General features: G+C 35.2%; 1 long non-coding RNA gene across 1 annotated transcript in view; it reads left to right on the top strand.

Annotated features, from left to right (window-relative positions):
• The window catches only part of LOC150109831 (uncharacterized), a 422,727-nt gene extending 400,971 nt beyond the window's left edge, over nucleotides 1-21,756 (top strand). Inside the window, exon 3 of the long non-coding RNA XR_016550588.1 lies at nucleotides 21,045-21,756. This is a non-coding gene — a long non-coding RNA (uncharacterized LOC150109831). The remainder of the gene's footprint in view (nucleotides 1-21,044) is intronic.
• The last annotated feature ends 1,099 nt before the right edge of the window (nucleotides 21,757-22,855 follow it).

Here is a 22,855-nt window from a genome sequence, read left to right as displayed (position 1 = left end):
TCTAACCCCTGATTGACCACGACAAATCACTTCCTTCTTTACCCAGAATATTCTGTTACATGTCTCCTGTGGCCTTTTGTCAGAAAGCCATCAGAAGAATCTTGAACAACCTGGATACCAAAAACTTTTCTGTTCCATAGGAATTCCAACGGTGCGTACTAGATATGTGCTCGTGAAGTAAGGCCAGCGATTTAGCATCAATACAGTTCATTACATTCTACTAGCGTCCCTCCTGCAGCATGGGAGAGAGTTCGTATATAATCGATTCTCCCCCCCCCACCGCCACCACCAAAAAAAAGTCTATGATCTAACTTTGATAAACACACATCAAAGATCTTAATCTAGATTAGATATTCTTCTTAAAGATCATCTATCTATCTTTGAGGAAGGAGATTTCTTTTTATTAAGAGAGATAAGGAAAATGGGCACTACCTGAGAAACTTACTTAAATATTTACTGGGCCATTTTAAATCTATATTGAAAGTTTTTTTTTCATGTTTGTGATGACGATCGTAGTACAATACGGGTTTTCTTTAACATTGCAACCGTAATCTCTTAAGGAGACATATCATATTAATAGACAATATAACGTAGCAGAGCATGCGCGGTTGGCCGAGTGGCCATGCGCTTCGCAACCATATGTATAAGAAAGGAGTGTCTTGGGTTCGATTCCCGTCGCCGACGTGAGAAGCTTAAGGATCGTTCTCAGATATAGCCGAGTTAGCCGGTCTTGGGCGTGGACTGTAGGACTTTTCTCCCCAGGGGCTCTTCCTTTCGCAAGCAAGCAGACCATCCCCGTGAATATACGCATCTACAGACATAAGACACACCGGGAGGTATAGGGACGGGGACGGCCTAGAAGGGCTAAAGATAGTCCCGTAACAGACCACTAGGCATAATACGTGACGGGAAGAAGAATGTAGTAGAGTACACTTTGTTTAATAACTTCTAATATTAATCTTTCATGTGATTAACGAATTTATATTAAAGAATAATAGGTTGTGATGAACCTATTAAATTCCTCAAATGAAGGTATTACGCATTTTGAAAGTTCTATCGAGCTACAGGTTTAGCATTTAAAAATATTTATTTCGCTTAATTTATTTACTAATTTGTCATTAACTTAGGGCAGGTTCAAGGAGCTTTTGAGAAAGGAGATTTCTTTTTATAGAGAGAGATAAGGAAAATGGGCACTACCTGAGAAACTTACCTTAACATTTATTGGGCCATGCACATAAAACGGGGGAACCTCTCCCCTTTTTATGTGCATTTTCCCATAGTTTTTAAGCCTTTTACAAAACTACACGAAAATTTCTGTTGTTATAACGTTTTATAAAATACGTATTATAATGATAATATTTTATCGTAATATAGAAATTTTGTTCATTAATGTGAAAATCATTTGTTATTCGTCAATGAGAAAAATTTAAAAACCTACGTTTTTTTTTTTTTTTTTTTTTTTTTTTCCTATCATAACATGAATTGCGAATATGGACCTTTGATATACTTCGCATTGTTGGCTAATGCAATGAATGTTTAAGGGCGGCTCGACTTTAGCTTTTGCTTTGGCTTATTATTATTATTATTATTATTATTATTATTATTATTATTATTAGAACGGGTTTTTCCATGGAGTCAGAAGACTCATCGCCGGAGATCCTACATTGACACACTAACCATTATTCACAACAATATCTATCATACCTCTTCTTAAACTCATCCACAAACAAAGCAATCACAACCACCTCTAGCAACGCATTCTACCCATTCACCACCCTCCAAGTAAAAAAAATAAAAATAAAATAAAATAAAATAATAATAAATAAAAAATCTAGTCCAAACACCCTTGCTAACCACACTCTTACACAATTTCCAGGGATGGCTCTCCTTCTGCTGATTTCACTTTCAATTATTTTAATATATCCTCGTTTATTTTAATTAACTATGATATATTTTGTAGTTGTTGTAAATTGAACTTCTCAAAAAAAAATATTATGTATGCTATCGAGAATGTTCTCTTCTGTATTATAATATGACACTGCGAAACCACATATGATTGGTTTTGTAGTCTATTACGATTAACAACCCTGTTAATCAAGCCTTAAGATTCAGTTTTCTTTTCTATATTATGCTAATTCTCATGTAATCTTTCATATCTAAAGTAAGAACTGGATTTTCATTACTAATGGGTGTTTTATTTATTTTTTTGTTTATTTTATTATAACGTTTAACATAAGCATTGATCTCTATAATATCACCGTATCAAAAGGAATTTCTATGCTTTCATAGTTATTTAGAGTTATCTAGTATCCCCACTCCCACACACACTCCTCAGCACTGGCGTTTCTCAGTTTACTTAGCATGTACAGGCAGTGGCGCACTCATGATTTAATCATGGGGGGGGGGGTTGAGTAGAGGATTTGAGAATAACACACTGCGCATCGTATATGACTGATGACTGAGCATCTGCAATGATCGCTAATTCATAAGTAGTATAGAAATAGGAGACACGACACAAGATAAATAAATAAATGAATTTTAATTAGGAAAAGATTTTTGGAAATTTTTCTAGTGTTTTTTTTTTTCACTGTGAAATGAGCCCGGCTTAGAAGTATTGAAACAACTGGACCGTAGTTGTTCGGTGCAGCAACTCTTTGATATTGAAGAAGCATAAGGACAAAATACTGCAGTTCTTTGTAGAGAGCAAGAGTCGAATGAGTTAGAAAAAAAGTGGAGGGTAGCGAGCATAATCGTGTGATAATGGAATAGTTTCGACAACTTCGAGGTACGCTTGTCGGACAGCATGTTAATGGAACAGGCTAGGCTATTAAATAAAGAAATTAAATAATTTAAATTAGTATATGAGCGTGACTATAAGGAAAGATGGCTTCACAGGTTTAAGAAATGTCATGGAACGTCCATAAGGTGTGCCGTAAAATTGGTCCGAAATCCACCAAGTTGATATCGATATGTGAATGAAACTGCTGAATTCTGTAGCCGAGGAGCGCCTCCATCGCGATCGAGTGTATAATGCTGATGAGAGTGTATGATGTTGATCTCGATTGCAATTGAAGCAGAGGACGAAGAAGGGTCAACAGGGTTCAGACAGTCTAAAGATGTAATTACTCTCCAATAATACAGAGAAGGCATGATCAAATATCAGACATTAGTGATTAGGAAAATCTAAATATTCTGAGTCCTTGAAAGGTGGTAAAATTTGCGAACTAAATGGTATTACCATCCATAATGGTTTGAAAAGGGTTTTTTGTTGTGCCTGGGGCTCGGTCCTACTACATGTCTGTTGCTCTATTGGCAGATTGCAAAATTCTTCTCATTCTATAGAGCAGTTCAGCTCACCCAAGAGGTGAACACTTGTGGGAAAAAATCTTTATACAGTAAAAGGGATGTACAGTTTGGCAGTAAATAAATCTTGGTAACAGAGATCTTCCATTATCTCCTCTGTGGTGATGTCTTCTGACACACCTCGGAGCACCAGCGTTAGATTTTTCTGGGAGCTGAGGAAGAATGTGTGATATTGCATACCCCGATCGTCCATTGTTTTGGTTAATCTTCTCTAATCTGCTACTGTGGCCGGCTGGATCTTTATGCCATCATCCACATTTTTAGCTCTTGTGTATGTTATTTAGCCCCACTGGTATATAGCTAGAAGAACTGAGTTCAGTTCCCTGGAGTTTACACTCTCGCCATCTAGCGACGAGAAGACGAATTATTTTGGTCAGCGATGGAAATAGAAATGCTAACTATAAGCATTATTACAGTACATATAACAATCACAAGCATCCTATCATATATAATTAATTTTCTTAAATCTAACATAATTTTACATTATTATGGAATGAATATGAAATATATAATACAATGATATATATATTGCATATATTCAAATATATTATTTCCTCAGGAAATAATATATTTGAATATATTACGAGACGCATTATTACAGTACATATAACAATCACAAGCATCCTATCATATATAATTAATTTTCTTAAATCTAACATAATTTTACATTATTATGGAATGAATATGAAATATATAATACAATGATATATATATTGCATATATTCAAATATATTATTTCCTCAGGAGATATAATAACCAGAATTTAAATCAACATCACTTAAATTTCTCATTTCTATTCTATCTACAGATAAGGACAGAACTAAACCAACTGTTTTGTTTGTTTTTTTTAAGATTCATTTCAATTTACTGGATATTTAACATAATATTTAATATGTGCTTGCTCTTATATTCCTCTTAACCATTCCAATTAAGTGATAATATGCATCATTGAAAACTTAATTGCTTGTTTTTCCTGTAATGCCCATAGCAGTAAGTACTGATGCAATCCCATCAGATTCTCTAGTCTCAAATTACTAATTGAAGTAAGTTTGTTATCGTTGACAGAGACAATGAAACACTTCACAAATAAAAGAGTAACGTTTAGCGTGCAAGATAAGTTATTTGGAAAGATTTGTTACTGTGGATATTTTCTTTCTCTAGCCCAGATAAATACGTGTTCGTCATTGTAAGACACCAGTCTCTGAGTGTCGCTTGAAGGTCTCCATATTATTGACAGCTTGCAACAATGAAAGCTGATACTGTTGTTCCAATTTTAATAACAATCCCAGAGCTTACGCTCTCTGTCGATTGATTGTTAAACTGGATTTTGCATCTTTTACGAATAGCAGTTAGAAAACACATTAGTATTTATTGTCCAATCGTTTTTTTTTTGTTTTATTTATATATATATATATATATATATATATATATATTTTTTTTTTTTTTACAGAATATTAATATTATTTCTTTAAGAGAAAAACACTCTTGATTTTTATTTTGATAAATATACATACGAGCCAAGACGTTATGGCCGCCTACCTAGTAGTGCTTTTGGATTACTTTTGGATGAGATAATAAGCAGTCATGTGACAACCATCAGCCGGCCTGGTTGGTCGAGTGGTTAGTGTATCCGCTCTCCAACCAAAAGGTTGCGGGTTCCAATCCTGCCGTGAGTATGGATGTCCGTGAAAATACCAATAGTGGTGGCGGTCGGCAGTAAGGAGTTAGTAATAAAGAAAGAAAGAATTAAAAACCTAAAAGGAGTTTAATAACAATCTAATATGAGGAATGTGTTTCAATACTGCTACACCAATATCAGGTGAAATATTTGAAACTGCAATTCTTAGATTTCTGCTATGAAATGAAACTTATATGAATAAGCATATATTTACTAATATTCATTAAACGCCGAAATACGCAGGAAGCAAAATTTGTGAACCCGCACCAATGTGTGATTTTTTTCCATGAAAATATAAAAAATAGCAAAAAAGAAATAATAAATAATAAAAATTAAATACGTTTCTTTTAAGATAAAAAAATCTACTTAGTCTTAAAAGATTTTAAATTTGTTTTCATTATTTCACGGCCCCCCCTCAACAAAACCTACGGCCCCCAAGGGGGCCGCGGGCCACAGTTTAGGATGCGCTGGTGTAGATGATGATGGTAGTGGTGGTTCGGTGTAGTTGGTGGATTGAGTGGTGGAGACTGAGAGTTGGAGTCCTCGATGAGTCTTTGGATTCATTGGAGGTGTCACATAACAATAATCATAAATTTTGGAATCGGATTAGTTAATCGGAGGTTATCGGATTAATCTACCTGTATGCAAGATGAAAAATCCAAGTTTCTGGAAAAATAACCTCAGCTGTTCTGTTATTAATATGTCAAATTATTAATATTAAAATAAATATTAATATATTAATATTAAAATAAATATTAATATAAATGTAAATCACTAACACGCTTTGATTATCCAAAAATAGTATGTGCAGCTTTTTAACCCTATATTTGGAAATCGGTAGGAAGTCTGCACCTTAACCGTTACAAATATCTTAGCTGATACAAAAATTATAAAATTATAAAAAAATATAAAATTGCATAAAGTATTCTTTTTGTTTTAAATGATTAACATTTTAAATTAGCACTGGAAATTAAAATTGATATTTATATTAAAATTAATTTCATAAATATTTTTTTTTAAAATTAGAAATGACACTGAACATCAATATTTGTTTATTGAACTTTGAGGATTTATTTGAAAGAAGCTGACTTAAAAAAAAAAAATATTCTGTGCTTTCAAAAAACGTCCGCACTCGATCAGGGAGGATGAGAGAGAAAGATGACTATGTTATTGCATCACTCGTAATTTTAACTGCTTCTAACCATCAAGTTTTAGAGTACCTATCCCATCTCTCTCTCTCTCTCTCTCTCTCTCTCTCTCTCTCTCTCTCTCTCTCTCTCTCTCTCTCTCTCTCACGAAGCAATAATTCACCTTATATCAATTCAAAAACCCACTTGACAGGAATAGTGGAGAAATGAGCCAACGTTCGTTGAAAGTGCGCAGTTTTTTTTATCACTGATATATTTTCTCTCGCATCCTGATGACCTCTTCCAACAAACGGGTGAAATAAGTGACGGACAGAATTGAAATACCGAAAAGACAACCGCGATGATTTGATTACCGCTGATTTCTGATTCAGTGCGGCTATAAAACCCTCAACTGATGAAGCACATCCTTAATTGGCAATTGAAAAGTGATTTTTCGAGCTTAAAAATTATTTTTTGCCATAAATGCAAGAAAGTTCAGCGGATAAATTCCGATTTTTAGTTACGTCAACCAAATTACAAATCAAACGTTTACAAAAGTAAAGATATTCTCCAAAGAGCGAGATTGAGCTCGATATGGCTCGAAAAATTTCGTAAAAGCGCGAAAGCTTTGCGTCTGAAAATAATAATGTCTAGCGTACGAATATGAATTTATTCGCGTAGAAAATTTCAACAAACTCAGTAAACTCAGTGCCGATTCTTGAATTGGTACATCTTTGGTTACCAACAGATTTTACACAATCGAATCAAATGACGTTTTTTTTTTTTATATATATATTTTAGGGAGCCTGTGTAGCTCAGTGGATGTGGCGTTTGCACACCACCGCGCTAGGCCGCACGAAGGAAGTCTTGGTTTCGAGTCTAGTCGGCGACTAGAGGAAATTTTTCTAAGCCTTTTTTCGACCGGTTCCCGAGTTAGTCGATCTCTGGCACGGGCAAGCAGGTTTTTCCTCCCGGAAACTCGGGTTTTTCGTCCCGTAAACTCATGAAAATCGAACGTAGAACCCACATTATTTCAGACATTAAATATATATTGTGTTAGGGTTAGGGACCACGAGATGGCGGCACATTTGAGCCGTCTCTCTTCACTGCGTACCGCTTAATTAGTGATAGCCTTGGGCCATCTATCTCTGATTGGTACCAGTGGAGATTGAACTGCCCACTCAGTCTCCAAAAGTTAGATAGGGCTAAATGGCCTCGCCTACTCCCGTATATACGGGAATAAAAAAGGCGTTAGCTGATTATTTTTTTTTTATTTTTTTTTTTATATATATATTTTTTATGTAAAGCTTGCGTATGTAGTATGTTCATGTTATTACAGATGTAAAGACTAATTCATTTTAATAAGAATAACTTCAAAAGTTATTCTTATTAACAGACGACAAAACACTCAGGAAGAACCTTATCATTCACTGTTGTTCATGGGTATATTACTTTTATCGTTATCTTTAGTGCAAACTTTTTGTTGTCATTAATTTTAAAGTCATCATTCACTGACAAAAAATTTCAGCACCATCTTTGGAATGCATATTATTATATTATATCTCCTAATATATTATTATTATTATTATTATTATTATTATTATTATTATTATTATTATTATTATTATTATTATTATTATTATAAGAGAGACCTCCAGGGAGTCAGCGACTCGAGGGAGGCCACATACTACACGCATCAGCTATCATACTTATTCTTGAATTCATTCGCATTGTTTGCACACACAACAACTTGTAAACGTCCCATAATAATCTGTTCCCTATCACACACCACCCTTTGAGAGAAAAATCTAGCATTCACCCCCCCCCCTTCTTAGCGTCATTCATTCTTGTCCTTTCCCCGCCCTCCATAAATTGAAAAATTCCATCAATCGAAATCCTGTATGACTCTTTCAGAGATTTGTAGGTCTCAATCATATCTCCCCTCTTTCTCCTGTTTGCTGGTGTCTGCAGTCTACAAATTCTATCTGTCTTCATAATCAGTATTCCACAATCCTGATATCATTTTAACGCTGTCCTATGCACGCTCTCCAATAAATCAGAATCACGACGGAAATCACGAGACCAGACCTGCGCACAATAGTCCAAGTGAGGTCTTATCAAGACCTTATAAAGAGGCAAAATGGCATCCTTATCTTTACAAGTGAACGTTCGTTTCAGCATTGCAATAATCTTTTGAGTTGTATTGCAATCTTTGCCACATGGCTCCTAAACTTCAACTTCCTATCTATTAACACCCCAAGATCCCTAGCCTCATCAGTTTCTTCTAGCCTAATTCCACCAATATAATACGACATTGGATATCTACTCACGCCGAAGTGAATGACTTTACATTTACTGACATTGAACGGACATCCATTTTCCCATGCCCACCATTCCAGCTTATTCAAATCATTCTGCAAGTGCTTCATATTAGCAGCATTTCTAATTTCCCTACCTATCTTTCCATCATCATTAAGTAGCTGATGATGCCAGACCCAGAGGTGGTGATACCTTGGTATCACCACCTCTGGATCTGGCTCCCACTGATGAGACCTCAATAAAGGTCGAAACCGGTCTGGGTAGTGACCCTTCCCTTAATGTATAGCATTATTCAGGTCCGCAAGGAGATGTGCTTTGCATTATGGGATGCTAAGGCAAGTGATGTGAAGTCATTCCACAGTCCTGAAATCATTTTAGTCAACCGCCTCTGCACCCTCTCCAAAGTATCTTCATCCCCTCTAAACCCCGGCGATCAGATTTAAGCACAGTAGTCCAGATGTGGCCTGATCAAGGCCTTACAGTGGAATCACTACCATTTTATCTCTGCTGATTAATATTCGTGTTAATATTGCAGCAATCCGTCTTAATCACCTTCAACCCCCCCACACACTTTTTTCATATTTCGATCCACCATAACCCCAAGATCCCGTGTTTCTTTAACTTCCTCCAACATACTTCCATATAGAGAGTATGAGATTACAGTTTGGAAAAATTTAAAGGAACGAAACAAAAGGAATCTTATATGCGTCCAGTTTTCTGTGTGTGTGTGTGTGTGTGTGTGTGTGTGTGTGTGTGTGTGTGTGTGTGTGTGTGTGTGTGTGTGTGTGTGTGTGTGTGTGTGTGTGTGTGTGTGTGTGCGTGCGCGTGCGCAGTAGTACAAATATATAAATGTAAACGAATTTCTTACAGCGATAGTTATGTGATACTTTCTGTCGTAATTATGCTCTCAAATTTTGAAGGTTTGTCACCTTCTTCCTGTGAACTTTTTTTCTTTACATCACTGAGAAAATGGCGTGTTCAAGGGAAAGTAAAACACACCCATACCCCTCCCCCCCCACACACACAGAGTTATAAATGAAGTTCTTCGTAACCAAATACGAGCGTAAAATCTATGCAATTTTCGTTTTCGTTTGAAACACTGTATTGCAAAAAGCTGGAAGATTTAAATACATTTTAGTTAACCAGAAAAAAAGTACGAAAATAGATTTTCAGACACCTGCTTTTTTTCTTTTTCTTTCTCCCCATCTTTTAGATCGTTGCGTGTTGAGTTAATCACCTTTAATCTGCCGCTGCAGGATTTTTATGTTTGAAAATCCTGGATCTCCCCCCCGTCCTCCAGAAAAAAAAAAAAAAACAACTGGCCAAAGATGCTCATCAAACATCAAAGGCTGAAGCTAAGCACTTTCTGTAATCAGAGACAAAAAAATTAACGACCTTCTAATGTTTAGCTGCTATCTGACCTTTTATAAGAAGTATAAAGAAATTTGGTGGTAGCCGTAGTTTCCCTGAGAATAATGTAACCAACCTATAACTTCATAGCATCCATTTGAAATACTGCTTTCAGAAAATCTTGTGCTCGCAAGTTAAATCTGAGAGCGGCTACTCCGAGTTAAAAGAGTAATTCCACAACGATAGGTTACAAGAACTTCTTTAATTCCGATTCCGATTATTTCTTTCGAGAACGACTTCTAGGCTGGTGTTAATCAATCTTTTGGCATGCAACTTTTTGTGGAGAGTAATGGAAAAGCTAACATTAAAATATTTGTTTACTTCATAATATTCGGTTCAGATATGGAGATTTTAATAGGTTCAGAGTAAAGATAATTTCAGGGTTATCAGCTAAACTAAAACACATCATCATCACCTCTTCCAAGATTCTTTATCAAATTTATTATGTATTTCATAATTTCTCTTGTAAAAGGAAGCAGACCTTTTCCTGTAATCCATTCACTAGCAAAACTTAGAATTCCCAAAAAATATATATTTATTATTATTAGACACCTCCAGGAAGTCCAAAGACCCACCGAGGGAGAGTGTGCCAACAGCATCGAACGATTGATTCCCTTCCAAGTACTAACCGCGCTCAAACTTATATGATTTCAGGATTCAGCAGCAATAGCTAAAGCATGCTTGACCTTATTGACTTCAACTGTCATCACATCTTTCAAGGTTTTTTCTATCAAATTTATAACGCATTTCATAATACAGTATTCCTATCTTAGAAAAACAACAAGAACTTTTTCTAGTCTATTTCACTTAACTGACCCAATTTCTTTGGAAGATTTTTCTTGTAGATTAAGATAATCCATGTGTTACAGATGTAATGTTTTTTCTGCTTGCTTTGTGGCTTAATATCAGAGGTTAGTTTTCTTTAGAATTAATATTAGAAGAATCACTGCTAGAAACGAACGATCGAGGAAATAGTGAGTCACCTTGAAAAATTCCTCTCTTGATGTTTACTCTACTCAGAATGTCTTCATTGATTATTAGCTGAGTTTTCCACGTAGCCATGTCAGTTGTTAGGAATTTTCTGGTGTTTTTACTCGCTAAAATCATTTGCAGACATTTTATAATCGAAATATGTGACAAGTAGTCGAATGATTTCTGCTAATCAATCCATGCCATAAATCAGCTTGTCCTCTTTTCTAATTTTTCAAAATCATTTTGTGAATTAACGATTGGTCTTTTGTTCCTCTGGATTTTCTCCGACACTTCTTTTGTTCAATAGGTAGAAGTTGGTGCTGTGATAAATATTGACTATTTGGTACAATTCCAGTCTTGAATGAGGCAACTTACTGGGCGGTAATTATTTGGAACTCCTACTTTTTCTTTGTTTTTCATAATCAGAACTGTCTTTCCCGTTGTCATCCACTCTTGAATTGAGTATGTTTTAATATTCCACATAGTCATGTCAGTTGTTAGGAATTTTTTGGTGTTTTTACTCGCTAAAAACATTTGCAGACATTCTATGATCCATTTGGTTGTTAAATTGTTGACCCAGTCAAGCATGAGTAATGTGAAAGTATTTGAGTAAAAATCAAGGAAGAAGCGTCGGCCTTCGATCACCAATTGGAGATCGAAGGCTGATGCTCCTTCCTTCTTTTTTGCAAGCATCAGACTCCTTCCGAATGCCCATTTTTGTGGAACATGTGACTGAAGTTACTGCTTATCTAACTGATAATTACGTGAAATGGAAATAGCAGACACTCCAGACTTATCCATATCTTAGCTACTCGCATGTGCTCGACTGGTTTTGTGTGCAGACAGGTACACTTCTTCAGGAACGTGTTTATGTGATAAAAGAGTTTTTATCCGGCCTGGTTGGCCGCGTGGTTAGCATATCCACTGTCTAGCCAAAAGATGCGGGCATGGATGTGGTGGGCAGTAGATGGCGTTGGTATAAATGATGCGGTTCGCTGTAGTTGGTGAATTGAGTGGTGGAGACGGAGAGTAGCTGCACTCCCTAAGACTACGATGAGTCTTTGGACTCCTTGGAGGTGTCAAGTAATAATAATAATAATAAATAAGAGTTAAAAAGAAAGCTATAGATGTAAAACTTATCAATAATTTTCTGATGAATGAAGATGAACCTTAGTGTATGATCAGGTCTTAGTTCTTATTGCACTGGTTGAGAGTGCATAGCATTTCGGGAGTTTCTTTTAATTTTCTGACAAAATAGTTTAGTTCGTTATATGGCATTTCTGCTTTTATGTACTGGGTGGTTCTGAATTCATTGGTTTTGGGAAAAGCTACACCAGGTTTGTATTTTCTTTCTTTTCGATATCCTTAAAAATTTTGAGATTTCAGTTTTTCTGCAACGTCCAATAATCAACATCCCAAATACCACACGAACATTGAATGTCGTAGACTCTCGGTTTCGTGAAGGGAGGATGATAAGATTTCGAACGCCATGAGAATCTAGAAATCTTGTTTAGTGAGTGAAAATCACTTTTATGCCAATGACTTAGGAGAGCCTAATAAATGTTGTCCCTAACATTGCGAATATACAGGGTCACCGCACCTTTGAAGTCTTGTTTATTTATCGATATCTTGGTGGGGGATGTTTGCAAAATCCTGGTAATCATCTTGCTCACTGATGTTCATTAAGGGAAAGAGTAGGAGTAACGAAGTTCTTTATTGCTCTTCTGTACGTTGCTGCAGATGTTTACACTCTATCACTTGGAGCATACAACATCTCTTGATTATTCCTACCTACTGGAAGTGGTTGTGAGAAGAAGGAGAAGCATAGAGAAGTCTACCAGTGTTGTTGAGTATTCTTTATACTAAACAAGAAGTATTTTATCTTCGGAAACTTCTAGGAGATTGTTAAGGAAAAGTAACATCCTGTCATTTAAGAGCCGGTTCAAGGGTAAACTTTATACTAGGATGTATGTTGTTGAGATAATTTTCAATTCTCTGTTTGAATCTGGTCAGATGATTAAAATATCATCAACGTATCGTTGCAAAATTTTCTTTTTGTTGGTATCCTTCTTCCTCTTGGACCAAGAATAAATTAGCCAGAACAGAGAGAGAGAGAGAGAGAGAGAGAGTAACAAGTGGTATCATACCACTTAGATTAGGTTTGGCTTACAATTGAACTTTATTTATTGATTAAAATAGAACTTAAAAATACCTTTCTCTGTCAGTTTAGCATAATGTACATTGTCACTCGATAAGAGGTTTCTACTTCTATAAAATGAAATGTCATTTCATTTTGTTCTAATTGGAATAAATACTAATAAAATAACACCCAGTCTTGGTTAGCCAGGTCTCAAGTTGCTGCGACATTCTCGTTATAACAAACAAACAGTGACATCTGTCGGCGAATTTATTAACAATTATCAGCATTTCATTTTTGATCACGCGAATGTGTTGTGGTTGTCGTTGTTAACGTAATAAATAACATTTATTTTAATATTAAAACATTAATGATGTAAATGATAATAAAAAAAGGGAGCGAAAAGAAGTAAAAGTGAAAGTTAAATGACTATACTTCAGTGTTAAGAGCACACTAATCAGCCAGTCAATAAAACAAAACAAGAAAAACCAAACAGTTTTATTTTTTTATCGACTGATTAATAATGCTCTTAAGAATATTATTTTCTTAAATATAAAAATATTTTTATTAAAAAAAAAAGGAACAAAAGGTCGACTTTTTGAAATTAACAGGAAGTGTTAACCTAAAAACAAAAAGAATACCTTGAAGTATTATTAATATAAATTCCACGTAAGTCTTAGAATTCATCACAGAAGAGTATCATTCTACACAACAATCCAACCTTTACTTAATCCACCATCCACCACCACCTACTAACACTGTTTCTGCCTGTTAATTTCGGGTATTTCTTTGGAGGATTTGTTGTTTGCGTGTGGGGTGAAAAACTCGAATTTCCGGGAGCTAAAAAAGCCCTGCAACCTCCCTATCAGATCAATTAACTCACATTCGCTTAATGAAAATCGAACTCGGATCATTTTCAGCAGAAGGAAGTAATGCCTCATCGGTGTTCCAAATAGACTAGGTGTACGTTGAGTTGGTAATATTGTCCTAGTTGTGACTTCTTGCTCGACATATTTAATGGGACATCTACAAATCAAAAATAAAACCAATACTGATGCTGTAGTTAATCAGTCTGTAAAAACTTTATGGACTTGAAACACTGGAGTGTTTCCAAACGAGAAATTACATAACTGTCTCTCATGTACCGCGATATATTTATGGCCTTTACAATGTTAATAAAAGAGCTATCTTATGTTAATGTAGCCACTTTAAGAGGTGGGAGAGAGAAACTGAGGATTACGTGATATTATATGAGATTAAGAATGCTGTCATCAGTCATAACAGATGATGAAAACCAAATGAATCTTACCTAAAAGAAGATCTTTTTTTTTTTTTTTCATTTCATTTCATTTATTTTTATTTTTATTTATTTATTTTTGGTCTTCTATGAATAAATATTTTTCTTATCAGATTATTATTATTTCTTATTTCATAGAATAAGCAGAGAAAAAAAATAATGCAATTAAATTTCTAAAATTAAAAAAAAAATAAATTAAAAAATTACAATAAAATTATAATAATAATTATTATTATTATAAAAAACATAATCATTTTGTTTATATGAACTGCCGTGTAGTCATAATTATTTATATTTAGCAAGAAAATAAGAGGAAGAATTTCTTTTCAAATGATGACGTGCATTTGGAGTTTTCTTCAAAATAAGGTCGTTGCCTTTCTTCTAATTTCTTTTATTCGTAGAAATATTTTACTGCCTTCCTTCCTTCCTTAATTCTTATCTCGGTGTCACATAAGTGCAATCACAGATTGTCATTCACCGCTGACCCGTGACCTGGCCTTCATTTCCTGGTGATTTCACCGCTTTTTGGAGATTACATTCCAGTTTAGTAGGAATATCGAAAGAGGAAAAAATGTATGAAACACAAACTCTATCATTGACATCTCCTTTATGTGATCCTTTATCTGCAGAAGGTGAGGTTCTTTGAATCACGCAGCCGACAAAAGAAAAGAAGAAAAGAAAAGAATATTGAGTGCACTACTTAATGATAAGTGAACGTTCATTTTCTAAAATGAAATTACTAAAAAATGAATTAAGAAACAACATGGCACAGTCACGATTAAACCATCTAAGTTTAATGAGCATTGAACATAATATTTTACAAAAATATTAACTTTGATGACCTAATACATGATTTTACCACATCAAAATGTAGAAAAGTCACTTTATAATGTTAGTTTTGCTATGGGGAAGCGTGTGGGTGGAAAGCAGTGAATTGCTGTGTTATTTTTTTTTTTTTTTTGAATATCGCCTTCACATCCACCAATGGAATTACTTGGGACTTCAAAATTGATGAGTATCTTTTTATTTTTATTATTATTATTGAACATTAGGAAATATAATAGGGGCTTCACATTTTTTTCCCGCCGGGGGCCCAAGAAGGTGTTGATTCGGCCCTGACCATCACCATCCCCTTTGAACACAGCCCATGGAAAAATTTGAAGAAATGAAATTCACGCAGTCTTTCATGGCTCTTCGGTTCTGGCGTAAAGGCTTGCTCAACAGGTTACGATCTTATGATCTGCTTTCTACCCTTTGCAATCGGTTCTGTTTCCTCTCCTCAGATTTTCCTCACAAGTGCTGCCAGTGCTCTGTACTTTCTCTTACTCTTTTCCTCCTACTTAAGAAGATGTCTCTCACGGACCATAAATCCTATCCATTGCCTTGCTGATGACTAATTCACTCATTCTCCTTCTTCATTTAACGCATCTTGTAATGCACAATCGTCAGAAATTTCAGGATCTTCATCTAATCAAAGCCTTACACTGACTTCCGTATTATTAACACTATATAAATCCCAAATGTGCCCAGCCCTCAATATTGCTCATGCATTCGTGCATTTAAAATCTCTTTAAGAATGCTTATTGCCATCTAGAAGAAAGCAATCCGATTAACTGATGACCTGTGTTTCGCAGATTCGCTTTTATCACGAATGAAATGTCGATGACTTATGAAGTGGAACAGCGTTTTTCTTATGCAAGAAAACTTAGAAGCCAGTGCGCTTTTATAAAAACTTTAAAAAAAAAAAATTTAAAATCATTTTTACAGGGAATGATAGTTCTTCATTCCCTGAAATGAGATAATGAGAAAAAAGGACGCTGGTGCACTGCATATGATGAAGCTATGAATTGCCTTTCCCATCAGAGAGTCAATCACCATATTGCAACAGAAAATGAACCAGTAGCAGAACAGAATCCTGGCTACTCATGCATTAGCAGGAGAGTTTTAAAATAATGATTTCGAAGTATAATTCGGATAGAAACTTGTTAAGAAGTCATCTATGCAGATTCAAATGGATAAAATAGCAAAAAAAGATTAGCACATTTAATCTGAGGAATTCTACATTATTTTAAAGATGGAAGAAAGCCTGAGGAATTAGACCATACCTCATTGGTAACGAATTGCGAAATGGAAAAGAAAATTGACTTCATTGCTTTAGTTACTTCTGCCGTAAATCCAAATCCAAGCAACCAACCAAACCAATCCACACTTTCAGAAATTAAGTGAGGATGTTACAGCTTCACTTACCCCTGGAGTCGACTGCGCATCTGTATACTGTCGAGGAGAATTCAGAGGCCTTTGATAACATCTATTGCAAGGTCGACTATCCGTTCACGACGAATAAAAGATTGAATCAATTTAAAAGCAACTGTAGACAATATCTGAATTTTGGTTGAATCAATCAACCAGGAGTTCAAAAAGTTTCCAGCAATTCAGACAGCTAGTAACAGTAAGACAATACATAAAGAGTTGCACAGTTTTGATTTTTAAGCAAGGGCATCTGCACATGAACATAAATCTTAACAACACCAACATCACAGTGCACTTGATTAAGCCGTGGAAGTATGGATGTCTGTGATATGTGCCACGAAATCAAGTTATACCCCTCTGGGGAGAGTGCGGATATGGCGAATGTCTGCTGAACGCCTGATGCTTGAGTGTAATATTCTAAATATGAAGTTTAACGATGTGGACTGTTTGTTTCTCCTGATATGAATTCAATCTTTTGGTTATATTACCTGAAATGATGACTCCGTATATATGTAATGCATCGGAATGATGCAATATTTCTTCAGAAGAGAGTTTTACGAAACATGTTCATGTCTTTTTCGATTTTTCTTTTTTTCTTTTTTCTTTTTTCTTTTTTTTTTTAACAGAGTACCACCACTTTACAAAGCTAATGCTATTGCGTCATGGCGTGGGGAAATTTCATGTGGAAAAACTGGATCGGCCTGGGCAGAATTCCATTCTCAACACTTTTTAGACGAAACGGAAGGTCAGATGAACAAAAACAACCCCGTGTTCAACGACGTACGTAGACTGGTCGTCATACTGAAAGGAAAAATGGTCTGAATCAGAGCCGGACGATTGCGGTGTGTGCAATTCCCTTTTTTTCAAAATAGTGCTGTCCCAAACAAACAATTGAAGATTATTCCCGAAATTAACAATTCACCCACAACATATTTCTTGCAGAACAAATTCGCTTGCGGTCTATAACCAATAAGCTGTGGGTTCGAATCTCATTGTATCACAGATGTTTTATGTACGTCTTTAGATTTTTGGATGAATTTGATCGCCTAGTGGGAAACTATTTCCCTTCTTATCGAGGCCCAAAGTAGCATCGAAGATTCCCATGGTTGATTCCGTAGAGCTGCGTCTCCTTAATTATCTAATCCAACCATACAAAACATTCAGTTGCATGCACTTGACAACCTGTGTGTGTGTGTGTGTGTGTGTGTGTGTGTGTGTGTGTGTGTGTGTGTGTGTGTGTGTGTGTGTGTGTGTGTGTGTGTGTGTGTGTGTGTGTGTGTGTGTGTGTGTGTGTGTGTGTGTGTGTGTCATGTACCAAACTACTTCTGGCAATCTTTGAATTTGGTGAATCCAAAATTACATATTTTAAAATGTACAGTTAAAACTGTAAATTCTAAGCATACAAATTTAGAAGAAATTGAATACAAGATTCTTACTACCAGATTCTAGAAATTAAAAACTGCTTTGCTTTTAAGCAAAACTGACGTTACTGTAATAATGAAAAGCAATGCTGTGACAAAAAATTGAAATTTTTATTCCTAGACAGGAGGTCTGGCACCAAACTTCGATTTTTTTTCCTGCACACTTAAGCTGCTTTGAACTAAGTAATAAATATGAATATTTTATGTCTTATTCAGTTTATTTTGTTCATTTGTTAAAATAAATACATCCGTTAACTTCAGTTGTTTAAATCTGTTTAAATACCAATATAGTTTTTGTTTGCATCTTCAAGAAAAATACAACGCCTTTTATTTCCCCATAGGGAGTATGGGGAAATAAAAAGCGTTGGGGCCGTTTTAGCCGTATCAAACTTTAGTCTTTAAAAAGAAGTTAATTGGAAAGATTTTGCCATGTAAAAAATATTTATTTTGGCACGAGCCTTAAGCACAGTTTCAGTGTGCCAATTATTCTCATTTAAAAATATAATAATATGTTATTTCGACATGCATAGCGTGAAATTTTATTAATCATGAAAAATTATCTAAGATTTAATATTAATTTATATATATATATATATATATATTTTTTTTTTTTTTTAATTATTATTTATTTATTATTTATTATTATTTTTTTTTTTTTGCGTTCATAGTGCCTAGATTGCCTGAAGTCGATCTCGGACACTGGCAAATGTTCTTTTTTTTTTTTTTTTTTTCCTCAAGGAAACTCGAGTTTTTCGTATCGCAAACTGAAGAAAATTTTCCGTAGAACCCACACTATTTAAGAGAAATATTATATTGTGTTAGGGTTAGGGACCACGAGATGGCGATCTATTCGCCGGATGCTGTTCATAATTTGTGAAAGAAAAAAAAAAGTTGATTAAATAGGAATAGTGAATATTAAACATCTAACCACACTTCAGAGCGAATATATCTAGAAACTTATAAACTTGAATTTTTTTCGTTGAGCTTGAAGAGTCTCCAGAGAGAGAGTGAGAGATACAGATATAGCGACGAGAAGGAATAGAGGACGGCCTTTGAAAAGAGGGGAAGAAACGTTAACAGACCACTAGGCCTATTACTGGAATGGAAGAAGAAGAAGAAGAAGACATAAACTTTCAAAAAAAAAAAAAATGAACAGAGGGTTTTCTATGGACGATCATTAGAACTACTCCCACATTCTCACGAAGGACATTGCATCATTACTAAACAGCATTTGAAATTGTTCGCATGCCTACTATACGCTCATCTCTGTTCACAGAAGATGATTGCACATACCGTCGTCACACTATCCTCGCCCTCCCACACACACACGCGTGTGCACGCCTTTTCCGGATTCACAGATGTCATCTAATACAAACCACTGTCACATTACGTCGATAAGGTTTGACTCCTAGCATGTTATGATGACTTAACGAAATTCTTTTGTGACAGTAGAAAATATTGGCTCACCCAGGGGGGGGCTTCCCCCCCCCCCAAAAAAAAAAAGAAAAAAGAAAAAGGAAAAAAAACTAGAAAAATTTTCCAAAAATATTTTCCTAATTAAAATGAATTTTTTATTTATGTTGTGTCGTGTCTTTTATTTCTATACTACTTATGAATTAGCGATCACATAGGATGGGAATACCCTATAGCTCTCGCGAATCGCTGTCCCTGTAAACGCAAGGCGAACGAGATAGTGCTCGGGGTGGACCGAGCGCTACTTCTTTTGCCCTAGCCGGGCCCGAGGAAAAATACAGGTTTCATGTATTGGCGCTCACTGTAGATGCTCAGTCATAGGCGTATGCAATGCGTAGTGTGTATTCTCAAATCGTCTACTTAACCTGCCCCCCCCCCCTCGAAGATTAAATCCTGAGTGCGCCACTTGTAGGGAAAGGTAACATTTGCATCCCTAATTATTTGTTGGGACATATACACAAACTAGGAAATAATCATGCAATGGACTGACTGCTCTCCCTCCCGCCAAAAAAAAAAAAAAAAACTGATTGTATTTCTCTTTGAATGCTATCCACAGGTCGAGTGTCCAGCAAGTCAGCAAATCTTTCCTTTCTTCAGCGTATTAATATTATCACATTGCAACTGATGGGAATTCTGTGTTTCTGTGGATTCGTTACAGACTCCTTTCCTCTTCAGAAACTACACACAAACTGCTATTTTTCCGTTTAAAGAAGATAATGTACTTATTCATAGCTGAAATAATAGGCCTACATAAACACAAAAATATTATACGATTTTCTTTGTGCTTTTAGCAATCACGTGCTCTGAAAAACAACTACTAATCTGCTATTCTATTGTTGGGTACTGACTGCTGCTGGTAGTCAGTACCCAACCAGAAAAGAAAAAATATCGCTACAAGTCTGTCAAAATTCCGCTGCAAGATAACGTATTACAGGAAGCTCCAAACCTCCCCGTCCCTTTCATCACGCGTTCGTAATCAGGCGACTGTTGATATTGACTTTATATACACATTCAAAATTGTAAACCATTGTTGAATAATAACATAATAATGTAGGCATAATCACTAGTAAAGGGAGAAAAGTCACAAAACAGAAAAATGTTCCCGGTCCGGGGCATAAAAAAGTTCCTGTCCCGGGCCCCCGAGGGCCCTTGTTGAATTTAACCACTGAACAACAATAACAACAACAACAACAACGTAAAACTGTTCAACGTAAAACTGAGCAGGAAGCGATCACTTCATGTACCCCCATTTCCCAACCCCCCCACCCCCATACATACATACATTCATACGTGACTCGGGAAATTAAGCCAGGAGTATTATGTCTGTTAATTGCAGGCCAGTTTGGAGGATGAGAAGAAGTTTTCCGCTAAGTTATAATAAAAATATTATTAAGCTTTCTTTTAAGTATACTTAATAATATTCATAATTATATAAAATATTTACATAAAAATGAATGCTTCTTAATCCCATAAAATTTTGTTTCAGTTTATCCAAAATAATGCATTGCATTTCTTAACTACGATTCCCCCCCCCCTTTTTTATCGATTCTCTAAATATCTACAATAATTTCCTCTTTAATGTTTCTTACTGATCTAGCATCCATCTTATTGAGAGCATGAGAAAGAAAGAAAAGCCGCAAAAGAGTTCGATGGACAACAGAAAGGAACTTACAAACTTCAACTTACAACTATTGAAAGAAAAGACAAGACGCCCAGTAAGATGAAACGCCTTTGTTCACAAGAGCACCAAAAGTCGTAAACGACTGGATGGTACATAGCAACTTGTGCTTCGTCTTTGAATAAAGAATGGATTTCATATGTGACATAATTGAAACAATAAGCGCAAGCCTAGTGATATACAATCCAGGCGGCGTGTTCTTCACGAACATGACATCGAAGATTTAAAACCATCCAACCGGCCATGACGTGTAGGCACGTCAAAGCTGCCATGAATACGAAGTGCGTATTAAAATTGTAATACCATTGATATTGAAAGAAAATGATGGATACGAAGTGTGTGAAGAGTGATATATTTCTTCCATATTGGCTTACCGGGAGTTAAAACGAGGCACGAACTATAAGAATTCAAGTGGAAGGAAAAAACTATGACAGACTAAAGTTAAGATGACGGAAATTATATAACCAAACAAGTAGCCCAAGTGTACCACAGTGTAATTAAACGATCTACATCAGTGTGTATCAAAGATGTGGTATTTTTTTTTTAAATAAATGAATTTCGCAGGTTACTGTTTTAACATAATTTTTATTACTTAGGAAAAAGTATTTTTCATAAGTAATAAATTTTCATAAATAATTCTGCTGGCTTCAACTCCTTAACTTCGCATTGTATAAAATAACAACAAATTTTAATAGAAATCTTAAACTTCAAAATGTAAAGAAATTCCATCAAGCCAAGGATAACTATTATTATTTTTATCATTATTTTTTTTTTTGTCGATAAAAAGAGTTGTATAGTAAAATAAATAAATAAATAAATAATTTCACCAATTTCTGTTTAATTAGAATTAGAATTATTATAGAGCTTGCTTTTTTTTTTTTTTAACCAAGCATTCTTAAAGTGGTATACCCAGTGGTGAGCTATAAGGGGCTTGCGCAAGCCCTTTATTAAATTTTTCTCAAATTTGCGAGCCCCTTGTTTTTGTTTACTTTTTTATTTTTTCAAAAAAAAAAATTTTTTTTTTGAAACATATTAAGCGACAAACTCATACAGTAACCTAACAAAAATTAACCTATTCGGCAGTGTATAGATTATTTGGAATTATTATTTCAACTCCTCTATAACGAAAGTTTGAAAATAAATAAAGATGCTTTATCTTTACCCTTCTCCCTTCTGGTAACCAATCGTATGGTAAAACCAGTAGACAATCAAATGTTCGTAAAACTGTCATCAGCGGGTTGTTCCACTGGACATTAGTTCTGTGTTCGTCAGTACTCTGATGTATAACAATTGTTTGTTTAAAATTTAAAAATAATAATAAATTTAAAAACTGTAGATTCAGCAAATTTTATTTTTATAATTATAAAAGTATTTTTACCAGTGAACATGAAAAGACAGTGAAATTCATTAATTTTTTTGGGGAAAAAAAATAACGAAAAGTGATTCTATTGATTCTTCTTCTTCTTCTCCCATAGTCCTAAATGAACCGTTCGGTCATTCATGGCTGGTAGGTGATACTTTGCTAGCCTCCTCCAGTCGTCTCGGTCTCTTGTTCTTGATGTCAGTTGAGAAAGGGAGGAATCTGTCCATTTTTTGATGTTATCAGTCCATTTTAATCTAGGTCGGCCCCTAACACTTGATCCCGGGACGATTCCTTCTAGTGCTTGCTTTGGAATGCCATTAGCCCTCTCCACATGTCTGAATCATTTCATCTGTCTTCTTCTGATGAC

Source organism: Typopeltis vanoorti, chromosome 1, assembly GCF_054136105.1.
Source record: "Typopeltis vanoorti isolate ZY-2024b chromosome 1, IOZ_Tvanoo_1.0, whole genome shotgun sequence".
In the NCBI taxonomy this organism is placed as follows: domain Eukaryota; kingdom Metazoa; phylum Arthropoda; class Arachnida; order Uropygi; family Thelyphonidae; genus Typopeltis; species Typopeltis vanoorti.
The sequence above is the reverse complement of the archived record's forward strand: the minus strand, read 5'-3'. Positions and strand labels throughout refer to the sequence as shown.